Source organism: Mus caroli, unplaced genomic scaffold (genome assembly GCF_978045245.1).
Source record: "Mus caroli unplaced genomic scaffold, Mus_caroli_1 scaffold_14, whole genome shotgun sequence".
Taxonomy (NCBI): Eukaryota; Metazoa; Chordata; class Mammalia; order Rodentia; family Muridae; genus Mus; species Mus caroli.
The window spans coordinates 3,141,907-3,166,867 of NW_028227269.1; the positions used below are offsets into that span (position 1 = coordinate 3,141,907).

The 24,961-nt window shown below is 38.4% G+C and overlaps 1 pseudogene; it reads left to right on the forward strand.

Moving 5' to 3' along the window:
• The first annotated feature begins 892 nt into the window (after positions 1-892).
• Positions 893-7,909, forward strand: LOC110307291 (junctional adhesion molecule-like; annotated as a pseudogene).
• Positions 7,910-24,961: the final 17,052 nt, after the last annotated feature.

A 24,961-nucleotide genomic window follows, 5' to 3' on the forward strand; every position in this document is an offset into this window, starting at 1 on the left:
ATGTCATTAGGAGAGCTTGAACACTGGCTGCAAGTGATAAATCTGGACTTTGGATGGGTTTAAGACAAAGGGAAACATAATCTGGCTTTCATTTTGAAAGAATCATTGCAACTGCTAAGATAAGTATAGACGATATGAAAGGACGAGAGAGAGATAGGAGACCTGTTTCAGTGGCCTAGGAGAAAGATGAACATGGCTTATATCAAGCAGAAATAATGGAGACAGGAAAGTCAGTTGAGTCTGAGATATTTGTTGTGATGATTCTCTTAAGAAAGCTTGAAATTAATGATTGTGAATGTTTAAACTTCTCCAGCCCTTCATTTATTCCCCTACCCCCAGCAAGAAAATTTCAGGTATCTTATATGCCCTTGACTCAATTTAAAGTCAAAGTTACATGATACAGGTAAAGAAACAGGAAATGAGATGAGTTATTGACAGTCCTAAGCAGAATCCTGGTTCTTAGGTATCTGAGGATAGAAGGTTTCCCAGCATCTCCTAGCCAGTTTCTTCACATACACATAAATGGAAAGGTGGGTAGCATCTAATGCTCAGGATGGCAGTAAATGATATGAACACATTGAAAGCACTTAGCACACTAACTGGCACATGAATAAAAGTCAGTAAATACTGGCTATTACCAAAATTATTTTAAGTTACAGCACACACTTCCTTCTATGTTCTCAGTGAATGGCTAGAAAACTGCACTCTTCTCTAAATCCTGAGCCTTTATTTCTCAGCCTCTGGCACTGTTTACTCTAGCCACCATCACGCCTCTAGCACATTGTTTCTTGTATTCTTGGAGCCAGATTTTGGCTTCAAAATGATAGAGAAAACATCATCGATGTTAAATGGATCCAGGCAAAGCTTTTACTGGGACATCTGTTATGGCCAGATGGGAGGTGCTTTGACCATGAGTCAAAGGATGATGGTCAGTGACACCTTCCTTCCCCCAAAAATACCTAACTAAAAGTAGCAGCAAATTCAAGTAGAGTTCCAACTAAAAGTTCTTTTCTACATCCTTAATAAAAATAAGGGAATCAGGTTTATAAAGAGGGGTCTTGTCTGGTCAGAATCCTAGCTAAATTATAGGCAGCTCACTGTTTAGCTTCGACTACAAGGGTAAGGCAGGCATGTTTCATGCTGCCCCGTAGTAATGCAGGCTTATAGCTATTGTACTTTTAATTCTAGACCCATGGGTGGGCCCCTGACCCCTATTTATGTGCTTGTTTTGTGAATGCACAAAAGAAGAATCTGGTTATTCTGGCTCCCTTCTGGGTGGTCTCACACATTCTCATCAGCATTTTCAGGCTTCAGTTCCTTCAAGCTTCTCATTTCCTCTCCTGCCCAGGTTATCATGCATTTACATGCCAAAGGGAGTTTTAAGAAATCAGTCAAGGTTGTTTCTTATGTCTGTGGCAACCTGGACGCCTATTTACACCTGTAATCTTTGATTTTAAACCCATGTACGGAGGATATTCATTTAGTTCCTTCTATCTGTATCTTTGCTAATTTATCATCCCCATTCTCACCCTCCATCTCCACACCTGTCCTCACCTTTTATCTAATTGTAGATAAAGGGAGGCTGCTGAGAGCCCATCCTACCAACTTCCAGTTCCTGCTTGCTACGTGATGTAGCTGTACAGTCTCAACTCTTTGTTTCTCCTCTTTTCCTTAGGATCTTGTTGTATGTCCTCGTTGTGTTAACCTGCATCTTCCTTATGATGTAGGCTACTTGAGGGTGGATGCCTATGGGAAGGTAGGATCTTGTTGTATGTCCTCGTTGTGTTAACCTGCATCTTCCTTATGATGTAGGCTACTTGAGGGCGGATGCCTATGGGAAGGAGCACGTCCAGGACTCTGTTCTCTAATAGCACGTTTTATGCTATTTTAGGATGCCACTAAATCCTGTAAATGTCCTCATGAGCCTCAACTTTGTCTGTGTCCTTGAACACACATTGGCTCTGTTTCACATTGCTGATCCTCAGAGACCTAAACCTCCCGAGTGAACCTGCTGTCCCATAAAACCAGGTGTGATCGTTCTAAGTCCTCGGCTGATGGTTTGTACTGTGAACCTGCCCACATCTGGGGATTCATCCACCATCATAACAGTGTACTGTTAGATTTTTTTCTTTTCCATTTCAAGTTTTATGATTGCCTGATGACTGCACTTGTATTCTCAATGCATTCCAAAGAGGATTCAAGTGCACTAATGCACACTCAATTTTTATTCAAAAAAGAAGATAAAAGAGGGTCCTTAGAGAAACATGACAGCATTAAGAATTATTACAGAGCGTGAGACTTTTCTTTTTAGGTGTGGCGTTGATATCCTGTAATTCTGATTTTTTTTATTTAAAACTTCTATTTTTGTTCCTTTTGCTTTAGCTCCTTTCTAAATAAGGCAGAACATTTAAGCAGCACTTTATAAAGTACATTTATGCATAGTCTATTATTTAAATAATGTTTAAAATATAGAAGATTTCTTTGTAGGGAGACAAAAATAAACCAGTTTTCTGCCTTAAGGGAGGTTTCTATCTATTGGCATATAAACAGAAATAAGATAATTAACTCATGATTACACAATTGGAATTACCACTATTTATATAGTCAGCCTTAGTCTGGTTAATAGGCAGTGTATTTAGACCAGTAAGAGAAAGGCTAAGAAGCTCTGACATTTCTCTCTCCCTTTGCTGGATGAAAAAACAGCTTAATCCGCAGCTTCTCCACCTGTCTTCTTGGGAGTGCCAAGAAGTCCCCACCCACTCCTCCAACTTTGGCCAACTGTGCTGGGCTGGGTCTGTGAACTGATTGCATATGTTACCAAAGAAATTATTGGGATGTCAAATGGCAGTGTCATCTTCCTGGCAACCGATTCACGAGCAGATTGTGATGTAGTAACCTACAGGCATATCATTCAAAATGCCAGTTCCACTGCTGGTCACTCTCCTCCGCTCTCCAGGCAGAGACCCCATCTGGCAAAACAGAAGCACAAAGAAATCTAGAGTTCTATATCTTCAGATGTTTTTCTACAGCAGATGTTCCCTCCTATGTTACTAATAAGCCTGATCCCAGTGTCTGGTTGGGTCATGACTGGTCCCGGTCTATCCACTGCCTCTCTCTTTCAAATGTTACTTGTTGTGGAGTAGGCAGAGCTCTATCTCTTCAGCATTGTAATACACTTCACAGCCACACAGAGGAGGGACTTACTAAACTAGAGCAAACCTTGAGTTTCCTATTTTCAGCTAGAAAGTAAAAGGAAATTGTTAATATATGTTAAAATGTTTTTCTTTTTTCAACAGTAATATCTTAATTCTTCCACTCCAGACATCAGGTACCTTTGCCTCCCCATCTTTGTTCTTGAGGTCATCTGTGGACTTGTTCATGTATTGCCCTGGGTTTTCTTATGTCCCTTTGACCTAGATTTAGTTCGAGTTTCCAGACATTGTATTTATTTTATTACAGGAAAACATAATTCTCTTCAAATGTCAACAAACATGTTTGAGTTCTTCAAAGCCTGCCTTACACACATGGACAGTGAAAGCCCGCCTTGCTTCACTCATTGATATACAATCTAGCATGAAGTCATTCAGAAAACCTGCTCCTATGCAGCCAGTGAGGTGCTCTGTAAGCAATGTGAGGTTCTAAAGACAACCAGGCAGCTTGCTGACAAGAAATGCACAGCCCCAAAGTGAGATTCATTTAAATCCCAAAGAAAGACACTTAGAAAGAAAGTTTTGTGAAGTGTATGTTTAATTAACATTTCACTTCTTCTTCAAGGTAAACAGAAGCCTCTCTACTTTCTTGTCTGAAAACTTCAATTGTACAAACTCATGTTTTAACATTTCAAAAGAAAAAAAAAAAGGACATGCAACCTATTTGAATAGGGAGAGGCTTATAGAATCATTCCAATGTAAATGTAGACCTAGTAGATGACCAACCTTCCTTTTGAAGATTTACTTGATAAAGAATTCTTTTAAAGGCTTTTAAGAGTTTTTCTTTTCTTGCTATTCAAACTTTAAAACTAAAACATTAGTTTAATAAAAATTTTCAATGTGGTGTGTTAATTCTGGACATGTTCCGTTCATATCCAATTTGAAATAATATATATTTTTAAATGAATTTTAGATGAAAATAAGGTTATATCTTGACGACAGAATTTACAACTGACATCTTCCTAGAGGTGCAAATGGAAGACAGGTAGACGTGTGGGGGTAAAAACAAAAACAAAAGTCAACTTGATGGGAATATTGTACTTTCTGCCCTAAAATCTAAACTAATGTTCTATTGAAGAAAAAGACAAAACAAAACAAAAACAAAGATAAAATTTTAAAAAATCCAGCACAACAACAAAAACTTGTGTCTGTCCTTTGCTGCTGTTGGATATTGCACCTCTGGGGTCTTGACTGTCTCCTGGGAGTGGGAAGCACTCCACCTTGCTCTTTACAGCTTGTGGAGCAGGAGGCAAAGTAGCACACAACAGTGCTCCTTAGACACTTGGTGTTGGATGAAGTCCTACAAGTCTCTCTCTCTTATCTCATGTCAGAATTTCTGTGCTGTTCTTTAGAGGTAGCTCCTGTAGTCATTGTGAGAGGCATAAATTATGTCAATTGTGTACTTGATGGCTCATGGTTGCTGTGTACTGACTTGTGACTTCATGAAAACTCATAGATTTTGAAAGTAGGATAAACAGTTTTACACACACACACACACACAGAGACACACACACACAAACCCACAGCTGAATGGGGAAAAAAATCCTGAACTCTTGAGGTTTTCATCTTGGAAAACTGAGCATAAAAACTTTCTCTGTTTTGACAACTGTGAGATGAGAAGTTTGGCATTCCTTGTAATGAACCCTGATGACATTTTACTCCCTAAGTTTATAGAGACAATCTTGTTGCTTTTCCCTTTTATTTCCAAACAAATGCAATCAGAAAACCTTGATTGATTAATGCTGAATTTGGTGCCTTTTTTTATGAAAGACCTTTTCTAGTTACTCATCTGGGAAATTCTTTTTTACCTTTACAGCCATGTTATCCTTTTCTGACTCTTCTGTTCAAAGTTTAAATGTCTTAGGTTGGGTCTCTCTCATAATCTATGGTATCTTAAATTTGTTTTTATGTCTTTCTCATATGGTATCATTGGTATATAGAGCTAGTTAATAGAAACCATTCATGAAATACTAAAGAGAAAAAAGAAAGCAACAGGGTGTGTGTGAGAGAAGTGACTAACAAACAGAAAGAACAGAGAAAAAAGAGGACTCTGCTTAAGTCATGTCAAGTTCTTTCTTCCTAAATTGCTTTGTAACTCTGTATTTACAAAATGATCAGAAATTAAGAGGTCTTGAACTCTTCCCAAAGAGCCAATTTCTGTTCTCAGTATTCACACTGGACCATTAGGCACCTTACAACTTTTTTATAACTCCAGCTCCAGGAGATACAAAACTTTCTTCTGAACTCTCTGGGCACAGGCACACATGTGGCATAGACAACACAAATAAAAATTAAACCTTAAAAATTGTATTGTTTAAAGAAATTGTTTAAAGAAATGTCACTACAAAATAGTTAACAGAATGGCACATAATTAAGACCTAGATAATAGTGATATTTGATGTGATATGGTGACATATGGTAGTATGTGGTAATATATTGTGGAAAGGAGTTCTTTTCATTACCCTACATGTATATACCGTCATTTACTTTTACAAAGCATTCTGTAATGTGGGTGGAGTTAAGTTAGTAGTCCTGCATGACTATCTAGATAGTTTTCAGTATTTTCCTTTCAAACAGCACTGCAACAAATATCATTGCACACACATCATTTTTTTTTTTTATGTAGAAGCATTGTTGCAAAAGAATTGATGGGTCCAGGCACATGAGCTTTGATCTTTTGATACATTCTGCCAAAATGTTTTCCAAAAATGATGGAGTCAATTTTTAGCTTTGCAACATTTTCATCATCATTTAGTACACTAGACATTTTCAACCTTAATTTGCATTCTGGATCACTTTTATAAATTAAAAATAGTTCAATTTTTATTTTAATTTTATTTTTAACATTACTAGGGAGATAGACTATATAATACACATGGGGAGATAGATAATTTTATTTATCAGATCTTATAAGTTCTCACTTATCTATATGCCTTGTTTACTCACCTTGGGTTCCTACTATAGGAAGGATTTTAGTTTTGTTATACATGCAATAAATAATTTCTTGTAGTTATTTACAAGTATTTTGGGAGAAAAATCTCAAAACATTCAATGTTTAATGTAATTTCTTGGCAATAGTTTATGTGCGTGTGTCATTTCATAGCACTTCTGTGTCAACAAAAATTAGACAGAGCCCTCCTGTCCCCAGTGGTTCTTTGTAACAAGGATTTCACACCACTTCATTCCCAAAGGGAATTTAATCCTATATGTAAAACATGGAGTAATTCATAGTGCTGAGTGGTTAATAAAATGGTGTACTAGCCTGGATTGATTTGATATGCACGTACTGCTCTCTTCCTGGTGAACTCCTTGGTGTTCAGAAAAACATGATAGTGATTGTAGCATGCCCTTCATGGTTTAACAGCTTCTTTCAAGGGAGAAATGACGCACCTGAAAACCATGCCTTCATCTGGTCTGGCATGATCAGCACACTCATTATGTCATAGCAGGTAAATTCTCTTAAGGGTAACATATGGGGATGAAGTTTTCTATCTAAGTATTGTTTCAGACTGCTGGGTCAAAGGATATTTATTATATCTGCAGGTTCGTTTTCCTTCTGTTCTTGTTAGAGTTCAATGTGAGATATAAAATTTAGCCAATTTACAGCATCTTTAAGGGAATCCATTAACTCATTACTAGTGTGTGAAATTATCTCCACCTGCATCCATCTTTCCACATTACCAAGTGCAGTTTTATTACATAAATACAGTGAAAAGTCCATGTTTTTACTTCTTTTATTAAGGAAATCCCTAGGACTCCTTATAGCTAGGAAAATAAAATAATTACTGATGCCAAAAATAAAATCCAAGTCCTTTATAAACCCCAAGAGGGTCATTTATTTATAAGAATACTAATTCTTTATTGTTCCTTATTCCAAACTTAAACTTCTCTGTCTAGATTGTAAGCCTATAATTGGGCCCTCCCATATAAATTCCTACCTAATACTTATATATTATTTTATTAAGATTCAGTTATATGAATACCTGTGATGGCTATTCTTGGTTAACTTGACATACCTGGGAATAGGTAAACTTAGATGAAGAATTAAGAAGGTGTAAGAATAATAGCTGAGGGGAGACTCACGAAGGAGATGTGATAAGACAGACACACGTAGGAGGAAACTCTCTTGAGCTATGACTTCAACATGCGTAGCGGAAACTTCCAGAGCCTGGGCTACTTCCACCACTGTGTAAACCTGACAGGTGACATCTCCCACAATGATGGCACAATCATGCTTCAGTGACAGAGTCTGACCAAGGAGTCTACACTTGCAGCATCTACCTGGAAAAGCTGGAGTCCAGGAGAATCGTGTGCTGCATGTGATCCAGGATGAATCTCAAAGGTCAATTTCAACAGACAGAAATCAGCTGGGGATCCTGGATGAGAATCAGCTGGGGATCATTGTGGGGATCGTCTGTGCCACTCTCTTGCTGTTTCCAGTTTTGATATTCATTGTGCAGAAAACCAAGTGGAATAAGAGTATAGTAAGTTCTATGGCTTCTGTGAAGAGCCTGGAGAACAAAGAGAAGACTAGACCAGAGAAACATGTTTACTCCTCCATAACTGCATGGGAGACAGTAGAGAGAGGACCAAGTGGAAAGTCAGAGGCCACCTACTTGACCATGCACCCAGTTTGGCCTTCTTCCCCCAAAGCATCCAGCTTGGACCAGTCTTCAGTCAGACTCAAGCAATGCAGTTGAAAAAAAAAAAGTCAGCTTGGGGAATTCCCAAAACAGAGCAAACTTTCTGAGAAGAAAGGAGAGACCCTTTTTGGTGGTCCCCGGGGGTGGAGAGTGGGGGGTGGTTCTGTGCCAGCTTAGGCTTGTGTTTTTCAGTCTCTGCCTCCATCAAAGGCTCTGCCTCCATCAAAGGTGTAGAGTCCTGCAGGAAGACTGAACTGCTACCAGAAAACCAGGCACTGATGAGGGGAGGGAGACCGCGGACTTCTCCCAGAAATGAGGTGCTGGCTGGTGAGGATGGGGAGCTACCTAACCTACCTTGTGCTTTCAAGCACTCGGTTGGACTGGATTTGTAATGTGAACAGTGGTTTGCTTGTTTGTTTTTGTGGATGAGCTATTAAGAGACTCACAGAGATATAAACCAACAAAAACAATTCTTTTGATGAATTATCCCCAAATAAGTGTGGTTTGTAAGAACCGTCTTTTTTATATCCTGGATGAAGGGCAAGTGGGAAAATTTGAGGCATGGAACTCCTAGGAAGTGCCCTTTGAGGAGACCCACAACGGATTCAACATCTGCAGACTGGTTACCATGGTTCTGGGGGAAGGTTATGAGTAACATGTTGGAATTGGGATATGAAAACGTCTTTGGAATTTCTTCATGCTGGGAATCTGCATTGGTGTCTGAAGCTAGGCCTATGGCGTTTGGACAGCAATCTTTTTCAAAAGCATTGAACAGGCTTGCCACAGAAAATGGTCAATGATTGAGTTTTTGGTCTGAAATATGAGATCCCTATGCTTTTCATTGTTGTCACGAGATTTAAAAGAGTTGATCTTATTTTTCAAAAATATTAAATTGGATTAGTGCTGAAGAAATAGCTCAGCACTTAAGAGAACGTACTGCTCTTTCAGAGGACGGGGCTTTGATGCCCAGCATACACACGGTGGCTCACAACTGCTTTTAACTCCAGTTCCAAGGGAGCTAACACCTTCTTCTGGCCTCTGTGGTCACTGCATGTGCATGGTACAAGGTCATACATATATGCAAAACACCCATACACATAAAATTATTTTAAATGTTAAATAAAAACTAAATAAAAGTGTTGATATTTAAAAAAAAAATGAGTAGTAGCCGAATGTGAGCCTGGGAGAAGTCATTAGCCAATGTCCCTCCATTTTCTCTGTCCCAAACTCCTGCCTTGAGTTTCTGTCTTAGTTCACCCCAGTGATGGAACTGTGAGACAAAATAAACCTTTCCCCCACCCCCTTTTATTACAGCAACAGAAATTCAGGCAACAGTAGAATATGCCTTCAGCCAGCTTTTTACAATTATATATAGTCTTGCAACCACTGTCACCTTCAGAATATAAATATAGAACATTTGCATCACCCCCAAAAGTCTCCATGGGGTTCTGCCCAGTTTAAAATAGCCAGAAAATTCTAGGAAAACAGGATGTTTACTCACCTTATTGTTTCAGCTTTTCCAGAATTTCGTAAGTATCAAATCCAGCTGTGAGAAGTCTCTTGCATCTTGTGCCATTTGCTTAGTATGGCTTATCTTTCATTCAGCTTGTCACATGTGTAAAAAACTTTCTCTTACTACTGAGTATAGTGCACTATGCACAAGCCACCAGTTCTATATTCTAGTTGATGGATATGTAGTTTTACTCCCAATTTATGGTTATTTAGAAACAAATTTCTTTTAATGTGTCAGTGGAACCATTTGGCCATATGTATTAAAACACTGAAATACCTAAAGATACAACCTTCCAAGTCACCTGGAGAGAATCTTTCTGCAGTAGGAACTAGCGAGCTGATTTGCAGTTTGCATTCTTGTCATCAACATGGAAGAGTTACAGTTTCCCTAAATGGTTCCAAGCACCTGCTATTGTTAGTCTTGTTAATTATGGCTATTTTACTGGGAATGTAATGATGCCTCACTGCAGGTTTAATTTACATTTTACTGATGACTAATGATGTTAAGCATCTTTGCATACACTTGTCTATCATTTGTTTTATGTGCTAAAGTGACTGTCATGTCTATTGCCCTTTTGAAAAAATGTGAATTGTGTGGATTTTTTATTATTGAGTTGAAATAGTTTATCTCTTATGACTGATCATATCTGACTGTGGACTCTGAAAATGTTCCTTATCTGTGATTTTGAGAAAAAGTTTTCTTAAAATATCATATGTAAAGCAAATGTTTTTAATTTTGAGAAAATCCAGTTTATTTTTATTTATGGTTTGTGCTTTTTCTATGCCACAGAAACCTTGTTCAACAAGATTATATATATTTTTCTATGCCTCTCTTTCCTTACATAGTGTTAGATTTCACTCTTCTATTCTGCTCCAGAATCCATCTCAGGTTAATTTTTGCAAATTGTATGGGGCATTAAAGATCAATGGTTAGCTGCTCTTGGACAATGTGCATTGGGAAAAATAAAAGTATCTTAGACTTTCTGGGTCTTCTGTGGTATCCCAGTAATTACTGCATGATTTTCTCTTGTGCTTGATTTAATCTTAAATTCCTTTGTTTATTTCATTATAGCCGTGCTTATGGGCTGCACATGTGGCTTTCCTACTAGTGTAATGTGTTGTGCTATCTAGATTTACGGGAATGTCATAAATGTCACGAAATTGCCTAAGGTCACCTTTATGTAGATAGTATCCCCATTTTTTCAACATTCCAAATACACACATCCTCTTTTTCTCCTTCCTTCCATCCTTTCCCCCCTCTACTCTTCTCTGCCTCTCCCTCTCATTATAATTTGGTTCTTGATTTACAAGAGACTGACTTATATGTTTTAAACTTTATAATGGATTTTACTGGGGCACCGAATACATTTGGCACATTATATTTTTGATTTATGGTAAGTGTCTTGAGATGGAAACTAACCATATATTTAGTAGATTTTGTATAGACATATATGTGAATCTCTTCTCTCTCTCTCTCACTCTGCACACACACACACACACACACACACACACACACACACACACACACTTTCTCTACATGTATTTATCTTCACTCAAAAAAAAAAAACACACAAAAGCACTCATTTGTCTACTGATAGTCATAGAGTTATAGAACTCAAATTGAATAGTGTAAGTCTCCTTTATTGTTTTTTAGAACTGTTTTTATTAACTTATAAGTTGTTTGAATTTCTATATAAATGATAAAATCAGGACATCAAGATGGGTTAGTGGGTAAAGACATTTGCCACCAAGTATCATGGGGCCTGCACTGTTAGAAGACAGAACTGGCTTACACAGTTTTCTCTTACATATGCCCACTGTGCCATATGCATATACTTTAATTATAACTAAAGTATAAATAAATAAATGGATCTAACCTACATATCAATTTCCATTAAAGCAAAGCAAAGCACAACAACAAACAAACAAGGAAACAATCAAGTAAATAAAATCCTCCGTGACTACTTTATGAAGAACCAACAAAAGGATGGACCATTTAGAGACTGCCATATCCAGGGATCCATCCCATAATCAGCCTCCAAATGCTGACACCATTGCATACACTAGCAAGATTTTGCTAATAGGACCCTGATATAGCTGTCTCTAGTGAGACTACACCAGGGCCTAGCAAACACATAAGTGGAAGCTCACAGTCAGCTATTGGATGGATCACAGGGCCCCCAATGGAGGAGATAAAGTACCCAAGGAGCTGGGGGGATCTGCAACCCTATAGGTGGAACAACATTATGAACTAACCAGTACCCCGGAGCTCTTGACTCTAGCTGCATATGTATCAAAAGATGGCCTAGTCGGCCATCACTGGAAAGAGAGGCCCATTGGACTTGCAAACTTTATCTGCCCCAGTACAGGGGAACGCCAGGGCCAAAAAGTAGGAATGGGTGGATAGGGAGGTGGGGGGGAGGGTATGGGGGACTTTTGGGATAGCATTGGAAATGTAATTGAGGAAAATACGTAATAAAAAAATTAAAAAGACACTGAGTGTTCACAGTCAGCTATTGGATGGATCACAGGGCCCCCAATGGAGGAGCTAGAGAAAGTACCCAAGGAGCTAAAGGGAACTGCAGCCCTATAGGTGGAACGATAATATGAAATAACCAGTACCCCAGAGCTCTTATCTCTAGCTGCATATGTATCAAAAGATGGCCTAGTCGGCCATCACTGGAAAGAGAGGCCCATTGGACATGCAAACTTTATATGCCCCAGTACAGGGGAATGCCAGGGCCAAAAAGTGGGAGTGGGTGGGGAGGGGGGTCCGGGGAGGGGGGTAGGGTATGGGGGAGTTTTGGGATAGCATTGGAAATGTAAATGAAGAAAATACCTAATAAAAAATATAAAAAAAGACACTGAGTGTTTATATCTATGAACAATATATATATATTTCATACTATATATACTATATATATTTCATACTATATATATTTCATACTATATATACTATATATATACACCATATTATGCACATACACATATATATACACCATATATATATATACACATACACACACACACATATATATATATATATATATATTCTCCTACTGCTAACTTTAGATTTTTTCAATAGTATTTGAATAGTATGCTCCAGTGCATACTGATCATGATCATGGTCATATTTTTTTTACATTCCTTATATATGTAGAATATTTATAATAGATGTCTGTGTGCTCCTGTCTATATATTTAATCATCTTTATTTTAGTTCTTTAATATTGATCAATTTTCCCTTTGATTGTGTCCTGCACAAATCTGCTTCTTTTAAATCCTTTCATTTTTATGGTATTCTGGATTTTGTAAACTTTGGAACTTTGGCTGTTTGGTTTTTAATTACTGTCTTTGTAGAATTTTGATCCTGTTTTTTGCTGTTATTAAGAAAAATGTTAAAGGCTTAAAGATTTGGTTCCTAATTTACTGCCAGGCTCAAGACTGTGCCATATTTATGCTTTATTTTAAGCTTTAAACATATATCTATATTTGTGTCTATGTGCATGTCTGTGCACACATGAGTGCAGGTAGTTGTGAAGGGCAGGAGAAGCTGTGAGAGACTTTGGAACTAGAATTGCAGGTGCTTGTGAGCTGCAAGAATGTGGGAGCTGGCAACTGAGTATGGGTCCTTGAATGAGCTGTATTCATGCTAACTGTCTTCAAAAGGCTATAAGGATGGCTTAGCCGAAGCATGGATATGAACAGCCTACCAGACCCTTGTTTACTGTCAGGTTCTTCACTAATAAATCACAGCTCTTTGAAAACTCTGGAAATTCAATATCCTCCTATCCTTCTGGGATTCTTTTCCAGCCTCAGGTAGCTGTCTCATAATATGTCAAATAGCTACCCAGACCCAGTTCAGAACCTCTCTGCAGATCTTCAGAGGGAATATCTCCCTATGCAGTATCTTTTCCCCCTGGCATTCTAACTCACAACTATAGTGGTTTTGGTTTCCTGGAAGTCTGTCCTCTATCACCTCAACTCAGACAAATGTTGGTCAATAATGGGTTCTGTTGCTCCTGGAAACCCAGTCCCAGGCTCTGCCATGTTGTGACATTTGCAGTGACAGCTTAGTTGTTCACCTTTCCTCAGGAACCATAGTGCTGTGCTTCTTTCCCGGGTCTTTAAGGTGCTTTATATCTGGTAGGCTCAGTTTCTTCATGGTGTACTATGGAAGAGTTACTTCCTCACGGTTAATTTTCTATGTCTATTCTACACCCAAGACACATAGCCTCGGCGCTAACTCTGTTGGTAATTATGCAGTTGTCATGGTCATGCATTTTTAATAAAATTTCTCCTCTAATGTTTAAGCTTATTTTTTATTTCTTATATCTAGTACACATATTATTTTTCAGTTCTTATGATGACTACTAAGATATACTGAAATGTAACAATGATTGGAGAAATGCATGACAAATCTTTCAAAAACACTTTTACTTTACTTTGGTATATTGATTATACAGATAAAACTGTGAAGTTGGAGAAGTTCCACAACCATGGACTTTTATTTAAATCAATAGAAAAATACATTTATATATAGCAGAACAACTTTCCATGAAGGACCTATGGAAAATAAGAGACAAGATAAATGGAGAGGAGTGGGTGGGAAATCTTTATGGATAAGATGAAAGAAAAAAAAAACTGAGGCAATGATATGTACAAACATGCTTACAGTCATGAAATGGGATGTTCAAGAAATGCCCATAGCTCAGCAAACACGAAGAGTATGAATGATGCCAAGAAGGAATGGATAAAAGGCTGAGCCAATATAAAAGTAACATGTTGTGTACTAAACCAAAGTATTTGGTTTTACATTATAGGCATTAGAAAAACAGTGCTGTGATTTCATCGGGTTCTGGGGTAATCAAGGCAAACATATATCCCAGAGAGTTTAGTTCTTTGGAGAAGGCAATGAAAGGGACTATTTGACTCAGTGATACTTAATTCCTTCTTTCTGTCTAGCAAGGTACTCTAAGGCTGCTATGGTATGTGCTTTGTTATTCGGTCACAGCAATGAGGCAACCCTGCATGTTGTCTGCCACAGCTTTCCATCATTCTGTGTCCCTTCTTTCTTTCTTTTTTAATTTCTTCATTTACAGTTCAAATGCTATCCCAAAAGTCCCACATACCTTTCCCACCCCAACTCCCCTACCCACCCACTCCCACTTCTTGGCCCTGGTGTTCCCCTGTACTGAGGCATATAAAGTTTTAAATATACAATTTGCAAAACACATGAAACTCAAGAATAATGGAGACCAATCCATCCCATAATCAGTCTTCAAACGCTGACACCATTGCATACGCAAGCAAGATTTTGCTGAAAGGACCCTGATATAGCTGTCTCTTTTGAAGCTATGCCGGGGCCTAGCAAACACAGAAATGGAGGCTCACAGTCAGCTATTGGATGGATCACAGGGGCCCCAATGGAGGAGTAGAGAAAGTACCCAAGGGGCTAAAGGGGTCTGCAACCCTATAGGTGGAACAATATGAACTAACCAGTACCCTGGAGCTCGTGTCTCTAGCAGCATATGTAGCAGAAGATTGCCTAGTAGGCCATCATTAGGAAGAGAGGCCCCTTGGTCTGTGTCCCTTCTAAATTCAACCACTAGACTGTGATTTAGTTGCCAATATTAGCATTCTATGTATCTCTGGATCCTATATTTTGTCTCCTCTTCATAAACCAATGTTTGATTTGGACTTACCAAGCTTCTCCACAAAACCACTTTTATTTCCAAGATGCCAAACACTGCTGCTGCTGCTTCTTCACAGGAGAAGTGAGCAGATACAGAACCAGCACCCACTGTGAACTTTCTCTGCCTCCTTTCATTAAGCCTCTTAAATGACAACTGATGGTCCTAATGAAGGAAAAGAAAGGTCCTGCAGAAATGATTGCCACAGAAACATGACCATAAGGAAAAGTAAGTAGAGATTGTTGAGGATATAGGACTAGATTGGCCATATTTTATGTGTGAGAAAGTTATGAAGTATGGCTTTCGAAAGTCTACTGTTGCAGGAAGACTAACCAACAACTCTTCTAACCAAAGTTATTTATACCACAACATATTTGCAAATATATTCCTGTATAGGAAAAAAAAACAATGTTTGAAAATGGGATTAAATTAAAGAAAGAGACTGAGATGATAGATTATTCTGGATTATTTATTAGGTCCAATATAGTCAGAAAATTTGAAGGTCTGTGTAACTACCACAGCTAGCAGAGTAACTATAATCAGCAGGTGTCAGGGAGGTAGTTTGGTTCAAAACAACTAAGTTGTCAGTGTTGGTCCAAAGTTCAGGAGTCTGGCCCCAAGAAGTTCATAATTAATCACAAAACAATTTGGTAATTTTTTTCTGATTATAATTATCTCAATTCTGTGTGCACAATAAAGCCTACATAAATTTTCAGGAGCAAAGTAAACATCAGTTGTAACTAAATCAAAACCCTTTCTAAAGAACATGTAACACCTTCTACAAAGATGGGTTTATAGACTGACAAAGAACAAGATTATGATAAAAATCCACAGGGAGAGTCCAGTGCGGCTAACACAGATATTGCAAAGCCATCAGGCTATTAACCATGTTCACGCCCAGTCTTCTGGGTGGACAACAGCATCTATTCCTTTGAAGAAACAACCTTGTGTGTTTAATGTTCCAGGTTCCTCTAGTGCTTTCCAGGGAGCACAAAGATTTCTGTGTCAACTACAACAAATGTCTTCATGGCAAAGTAGTAAGAATGTTGGAGCCAGTGGAGAAGGATGAATAGAAATGGTAGCAACAATCAAAGAAAGGTTCTGAGCTAAGGAAATCTGATGCCTCTGGCATCAGAAGAAGAAAACTGGGTCACTTGCTGGATGTTGACCTATAGAAAAGTAGGAAAAAAAAAAAAAAACACATCCTGGCTGCCCTGTTCTGGGCTTCTGGGTTCTAGAACTATGAGATAATAAATGAATGTTGTTTTTAGTAGACCATTAGGGCCAACAAGGTAAATACAAACAAAGCCCACTATTTGGTGGCCATTTCCCCACTTTCCAGACCAGTCTAGGTTGATAGAATACCTTACACTCTACTTATTCTTTGCCTTTTTTTTTTTTTTTTTTTTTTTTTGTTTTTTCGAGACAGGGTTTCTCTGTGTAGCCCTGGCTGTCCTGGAACTCACTCTGTAGACCAGGCTGGCCTTGAACCCAGAAATCCTCCTGCCTCTGCCTCCCAAGTGCTGGGATTAAAGGCGTGCGCCACCACGCCCGGCTTCTTTGCCATTTTTGCTGATCTTTCTTTTGTATTATAAGTCAACAAATACAGAAGTCCCTGAATGTATTACTGGTGTATAGGGAAATCAACAAAGGTTTCTACCAGCCTATGTATTTGCCTTTATAGGTCCTTTCCATTTTCTCTTACACTTTTGTATTCTTATGTGGTGTCCTTTCACTTTTGCCCCCAAACCTCCCTTCACACTTATTTTAGTGCATATTTGCTATGGCAGACTTCCTGGGATTTTGCTCTTTACCTGTATTGTAATGTCATCTCTTGTGATAAAATGTTTCTGTGGTTGAGCACCATGCATCTCCAACTTCCAGGATTAACATTTCCTTGGAATGTATGCAGCGTTTCCTCTACAGTTTCTTAGACAGGGTCTCACTTTGTTGCCCATGCTGACCAGGAACTCATCACCCTTCTGCCCATGTCTCCAATACTGGGACCACATGTGTGCACCACTGTTTCCTGCTTTGCCCTAATATGAAACTTTTCTTCTATTTGCAATTTCCAAAATATATTAGTGTTGTTCACCTTTTATTTTCTTTTTACTCATTACTCAGCATTTGTAGTGTTTCATACTGTATAATGTTATATCTTTTAATATTTTAGAAAAGGCATAGGTTTAGAACATTATAGTAATGTCTTAATGCCCTGTATTATGTGCATCTCCTTTGAGGTATCTAGTTATAGCTAGATCACCTCCACCAGGTTCCATACAATGACTGCGTTAAATCTACACATGCCATCTTATTTCTTTTCTTCATTTGGTCTGCATATTTTCTATTAAGCCTTCTTCCAACTTAGCACCCTTTCTGTAGTAGTGTCTCATCTAATGCTAAATTTGTCTATTATTTCATTAACCATATATCTTTTAGTTATAAAGTTACAATTGAGTATATAGTTCACTAACTCATTCATATATATATATATTCATATATATATATATATGTATATATATATACATGAAATATTCCAACTGGAAATCTACTTTAATCACCCCATTGGTAGTTATTTTTGTCATTCATATTTAAGAGTTCCAAGTACTAAGGTCACCAGCCAATCCATATTTTTGGTTTTATTTTCCCTTGGTTCTATTTGGTATGCACTTTAAGTAATGTGTGAATGAAAGATATTGTATTTAAATACACTTAAAATTTTCTAAATTACATTTAAGGAGGGCGTGTCATACACATGTGGGAATCAGAGAATAACCAGGAATAGTCGGGTGTCCCCCCTACTATGTGCATCCCAGGGGTTAAACTCACAAGTTGTCAGACTTGTTAGTAAGTATAGTTACCCACTGAGCAATCTGGCCTGCCCTAGATTGGTATAGGCTAGTTGTATCTTTGTTTGAGGTGTAATTTCCTTTGTTATTTGACAAGCAACTCTAATAGACTCTATCACCTCCAATCACTGCTGGGCTCCTCAAGGCTAGGCCTCCAATGTCATCAGGCTCAGACTAGGATGGACAATCTCATTCATGATGCAGAGTTGTCTGGAGGTAACAATTGACAGCCATAGTTGTTTGCCAAGATTCCTCTTCTCAGGAAATGCTTATTGTTCTCATTATAGCTCATGATTTGAATTTCTACTGAGTCGTCCCCTTTTTTCTGTCTGTCTTGTTATCCATATTATTGACCTTAGCAATTGCTCAAGCAGTTCAAGAGAGTAAAGTAGTAGATCTCAACTGGGGCGATTTTATTTCTTTGAGAACACTGAACAATGCTGGAGGGCTTAGCTCTGCAAGAAGGTGCTTGAGTTGCCACACGTATCTAGAATGTAGAGGCTAGGCCATTTCCAAACAGCCTATAATAAATAGGTTGGCCCTTTCTACCCTGTCCCACCCATAATAAAGAATTATCTGGCCTGATGCTTTAGTATTGTGGAGTGCAGGCAGGAAGTCCTGGACTAAGCACCCAATGCAGGTGCATTTCCCTGTAACCCTCCTCTCTGATACCATCTCTCCTCTAGTCCTCACTGCTTTGGAAGCTGCAAAATTCCATTTAGAATACAAATTTCAGCCTCATGACATCTTCAGTATTTTTGCTGTTTTCCTGTCTTGCAGCACAGAGGCCCTGCCAAGCCTTTCAGCTTCACCTCTTCTGCCAAGGAGAGGGAAGTCTCCAGGGGTACACATGGCTTCCAGAAAGCCACCCTCACTTCACTGTGCTTTGGTTTTTCTGGCTCTGGCTGATCTAGTCACAAAAGTTCTGGTCTGTAAAGTTTCATAGGTTTGTTTACTTTGTATGTTATTCTTGAACAGATCATTGGCCACTGCATTTGTGTAGCTAGAGGCCACAGTCATTCTTGCTGAGGAGAAAGCAAGAGGTGGCAGACAGAACTTGGACTTGGAAGTAAGTGGGAAGAGTGTTTCACATTAGATTGGAGACAGGAGGCAGACTCAGTGTCTCACCATAGCCAGAAAGAGGAGGCTGACATAATCTTTTATAGAATATCTCTGGGATTCTGGTTTTACAGTATTTATGAAGGTAGGAGGGAATAAGAGAAAGAAAATGTCTTAGAGAAGGAGAGAGAGAGAGAGAGAGAGAGAGAGAGAGAGAGAGAGAGAGAGAGAGAGAGAGAGAGAGAGAGAGAGAGAGATTCCCAGATGAACCTAGAAGAATCAATGTGAGATTACCCACGGGTTTTCACTAAAAATGTTGAGAACAGAGACAGGCTGAAGTGAGACTATGAAAATAATTCTGAACCCCACTGGAAAAGCAAGGGGCCAGAAAGAAGGCTGCCATAACTAACTCTACTTTTGATCTTTCCTTGCAAAATGAATTTTGAATTATTTTAAATAAGTATAATTAAGATGTCAGAAAGGAAATAATCAAATAATATCCATTCTATGGGACATGTAATAATGCCATGAATGGACTTAAATCATGTAAAGAGCCAAATTACAATGTTAATATGGCATTTTTTAAGTAGCAGTTCTGAGGGTGTTTCTGATTGAGATCAACACTGGAATTAGAGAGGTTTAGAGAAAGTGGATTTCCCTCAACAATATGGATAGTTCACAAACAGTTCTGAAGATCCAAATAGAGCAAAAAATTGACCATAGGCTAAAATAAGCTACCCAGAAGAGCACTCTCAGGCCTAATCTGCACCATCACCTCCCCAAGGTTTCTAGCCTGCTTGCCAACCTCCAAATTGGGTGGTCCTGTTCGTTATTACATATCTCTCTGTCATGCTTCTCTAGAAACCTTAATCCACAATATACTTAGAACTTGCAAATGTTGAGATTGATGTATATAGTAGATTACAACAAATAAAATCCTTAAACAAATGGTGTGTGTAATTCCCAATTCTAAGTCTATGTCTCTGTAGTAGTATTCTAGAAGAAAATACAGACACAGTGGTACAAAGTATCATGTAAGAGCTGAGTGTACTTAGAAACTCTTAGACCTTACTCAGAATAACATACTGAAGTTTGAGTCTCATACATTACATAAAAGAAAATATCCATAGCTTAAAATATAGTGGTGATATTACAATGTTAGCAGAGAGCAGACAGCTCGCATACTCATGAACTGGAGTCTGGCTGAGTATTGACTTAGCATAGAGGAAAGTGTGCAGATGGCTGCAGAACTATACATTCCAAATCCTCAGGGATGCACTGTTGACCTTGACTTTCCTGCTCAGCTCAATCTTTGTTCCCATTCGAGAGTTCTGTAGGACTATAAGGTGGTCACATATTGCTGACTCAGCACTTATGGAGCACTACCAAAAGAATCATTATCATGCATGCATTAGGAAAGCAAAGCAAGAGTGTTGGAAAGAGGCATAAAACAGGGGACAAACACATACATACATCATGTGTACATACACATATATGCATACAAACACACACACACACACACACACACATACACACACTGCGTCTGTAAACTTGAAACGTCCTTTGTGTCATAAACTATGAGAATAGATAGATTCCAGTGGCATAATGTGGTTTTATGTTATTGTAAACATGCTAAGATTCTTCACACGTTTTGGAAAGAAAAAGAAACATTGACTAACTTCAAGAGTCATAAGAAAAGAATAGGAAGTTAAATGATTATGAAGTTAAATGAGTGATGTGTTTGAGCATATTTTAAGCCCATGAAGAAATAAGTGGATTATGGAAACCTTTATTAGTCAATAGAAATGAGGAGGGTGGGGAAAGAAAAAGCAAGCAAGTTTTACAGGTTTTTATCATGTTGAATTGGTGGAAAGCCTTACCCAAGCAGGACATAGTAGCACACCTCTAATATCAACTGTTAAAGGCTCAGTTATTTGAGTCGGTAGCCTTAGAGCCTTGGCTATATGGTGATTTCTAGCCCCAACTGAGCTTCATCAGAGCATGTCTGAAAACAAAGCAAAACAAACAATAAACATTAATAACAACACCCAAGCTAAATTCTAGGATACATACATACATACATGTACACGTATACACACATAAATATACAACATATACATGTACAAATACATAATACATGCATGCAGACATATTATACACATAAAAATATATATATAACATATGTATGCATGTGTGTGTACATGCATGCATGTGTGTGTGTATGTGTGTGTGTGTACTTGTATGTATAATTCAAAAGAATGTAAATGCAAGATCCAGCAAGCCAATTTCACTTTGGACAATAAAACTAAAATCCATAAATAAATAAAGATAGGACATAGTTTTATTTAGTGTTAACAATGTGTTAAATAATAATGAGCTATAGAAAATTAGATCTTACTTCAATAATATGAATGTCTTGATTTTATCAACTGTGTGACTGGCAACAAAGCAGGAACTCAACAGCTACAAATATTGGTGAGCAAACAGAATTTCAGCAAAGAAAAAAATCTCTATTCTGTGACTGAGATGATGGCTATAAGGCTTTCTCTGTGAATGAAGATGGATGCAAGGATACAAGCGAGCACAGTCAGAGCTCACATTACATTTATAATGTTACCCTGGCCTGGGAAAATCAGCCAATGAGATTCACCATGTGTAGATAAAGACATAGGCTGTTCTAATTGAGATGCACTTTATAAACCTTAACATGGACTCAAGTTTAAAATAACATAGGGAACAAATATTAGAACCTAAGAATAAATCGTTAGCTCTAAGCCGTCTGCAGGAAATGTGATACCTAGTGATAGAGAGCAAAGCATGACCTCCACTCTATTGTGTCGAAGCTTCTAGGCATGGGCCATCATCTCCCTGGGTTAGCACATAGTGCCTTCTCACACTTTAGTCAGGTTGTGACACTTTTCTATGGTATCTCCACAATAATTCTCCATTTCAAGGTGGGACTGGGGATTGTATGCTATCTCCATGGCCTAGCTCTGTTCCTTCTTGGCATGGCCTCTCTTCCTTTCTATTGCTTTGTGGTTCTACTCATGTTGTGTGAGCCCCTACTGGCCTACTTCATACACCTTAAACTCTTCAGAAAACTTCAGCCACTAGCCTTTGTCTTAGATATTTCCTCTGACTAGAAGGTTCTCATCCCAGACAACTAACAGCCTGTTTTTCTTTTCTTTTTTATTTATTAGTCATTTTATCTGTTTGCATTTCAAATACCATCTTCTTTCCCGGTTCCCCTCCATGAACGCCCAACGCCCTCACCCTCCCCTTTGCCCCTTCACCCACCCACTCTGGCTTCACTCCTCTAGCATCCCTCTTCTTTGGGGCATCAATCCTCCACAGGACCAAGAGCTTCCCTTCACACTGATGCCAGATGACCTTATCATCTACATTTTCCACCAACTGTCATCCTCTCTGAAGGGTCACACTGGACCCCCTATTAATTAATACACTAACCCTTATCTGACCCACTGTCTTTACTCTTCCAAATGTCACAGCTACATAGCACATTATATAACTTTTTTTATTTGTATAATGCATTGTTTCTTCTCTTATGCTACACTGTAAGCTTTACATGTCTCTCTGGCATCCCTACAGGCAAGGACTACTGTACATAACATTTAGTAGGCATTCAAGAAATACTTATTAAATGATGAAAAGAGAAAATTATGTGTGAAAGCTAGATATATTTAGAAGCATGTTTTGAAAATTCAAAAGCAAAAATATGTCTAGTGACCTTAGGCCTTTTGAATTCATTATCTGTGATCTGTACCAAGCACTGTCTCATATATATACATTACTAGCTGTTATTTTGCTCACTTTAAATATTCTTTTTTTCTTCTTCTCAGTGAGCTGCAAGGTTCTCTTTCAGAGCCTTGTCTGAGGTGCTTTGTCTGCAGATTCCAGCGACGTAGGAAAAGCTGCTTTACTTACTTCATATGCAACGGGAAAGACACATATGTTTAATTTAGAGTGTTATGCCCAGAGCATCAAGGTATACAACTCCAGAAACAAATGAGTTACTCTGCTACATGAATATCCCCAACATGTACTCATCTACATAAACATGCATGCATATGCACACATATGCAAACACATGTGTGCATGTGTATGCTATGTATGCCGACATATCCACTGATAACATTTATGCTCAGTTTTTGATGCTTTTTAAAGTCTAGCCTTAGGCCAGCTCCTTTATACTTTACTTTGAAATAACAAAACCTTTCTAGATTTTCATTTTTCATTTGTATTAAGGAGACTAACTCAGGCAAATTATTATGACTGCTTTTTAGTCTTTTTTTTTTTGTTTGTTTGTTTGTTTGTTTGCTTGTGTCTACCAGTGTGGGTAGGACTGGAAATGTATACACACTGCAGGGAGAAACTTTCTTCTTTCCCTTTGCTTGGGTTTGGATCGTAGCCTTTCCATCTATTCGTTCTAGGACCCTAGAGTCAATACTTTCCACCTTTTGGTTTCAGTTCACTGGTCTGTACAATGGGTGAGTGTGCAATGCCTACTTCCGTGGGCAGGATTCAGTAGAGTGTGAAGTACTTCAGCTAGTGCCCGGCACATACTGAGCACCAGTGTGAGTTTTCTTCTTTTCCTGTTTGGAGAATAAAGGTGTGTGCTGGGAAAAGAAACCAGAGAGAAGCCTTCGATTTGTTCTCTTTTGTACACCCTGTTCCTGGTTGAACGCAGCCCTGTCTGGCTTGCTATTTCCGGCATCTGTCTCTTTGCTTAGTCTCTCTTCCCACCTGGAAAGCACATTCCTATCCTTCCACACTTATCCTTACTGCTCCAGGTCAGTCTGCCTTGCCACAATTTCCAAGACTCCCATCCTTCCTCCCTTTCTGTTCACCAAATAAGTGTCCATAAATGCAAATCCAGTCTTCACATCTGATTGTGACTGTACCTAATACTTTTTTGAATTCTCACTCTGTATTCAGCATTATGCTAATAACTTTATTTATATCATCCAGTCTAATCTCTCTCAATGATACTGTGACATAGGTGTTAGTTCTAATATTTACATGCGAGAACACTAAGACTGAGACACAAAAATTGACTCCCTTAACTCTCAGAAAGAGTCCGTAATGTTATTGACAACTAAGGCTTTTTACAATGGATTTGTGAGTTTGGCTTCATTCTATAGGTTTTTAGGAGTGTTTTTGTTACATTTGATGTTGGAGAATGGAGAAGAGAGAGATCTTGTTTTTACAAAAAAAAAAAAAAAATCACCATATCATGAAAATTTGGAAGAAGACAAAATTGAGGATGGAAAGATTTATAGGAGGCTGATGAAATAAATTCAAGGGTGAACATTTGCCACAATAGGACTCAACAGACAAGTCAATGAATGACCACAGAGCAGCAGCTTATAAGGAACAATTCATACAGCATCTGGGAGTCAGGATGGTTGGCCTGGGTCAGTAAAGTTCTCACAAAACCTTAGGTAGGCCACATTCTCACCTGGAGCGCGAGGTCCTCTCTAAGCTTGTGTGGCTATTGGCTGGCTTTGGGTCCTTGCTATTGTAGGAGGGAAGCTGCATGTTCTTGTTCTCAGAGAGTCAGAGCCTTGCTCCTTACATTGAACTTGAGATACCCACTTGCGGTTTACACCGTGGCCTTTGCATAAACCCTCAAGAGCATTTCAGTTTCTTTCTCTAGACTTAGTAGGAAAACGTCTCAGTCCATAATGCTAAGACTGACTTTCATATAATGTCCCAACACCATGATAAACCTTTCTACTATCTCATCCATGTTAATTCATCTATAGATAAGCCTCAGGTTCTACATGCACTCAAGTAGAAAGAATCATGCAAGGGTACCACTCCTTGTGGCTTACCTCACAATGTGTCTTTTACAGGCTGAGATCTAATATCCAAGTATTGACCTTCTATGGAGGGAAGGAAGTTGAATGGAGGTTAAGGTTGTAGGTTGCAAATCCAAACTTCCTTGGTTCTAATTAACAAATGAGAAGTGCTGAA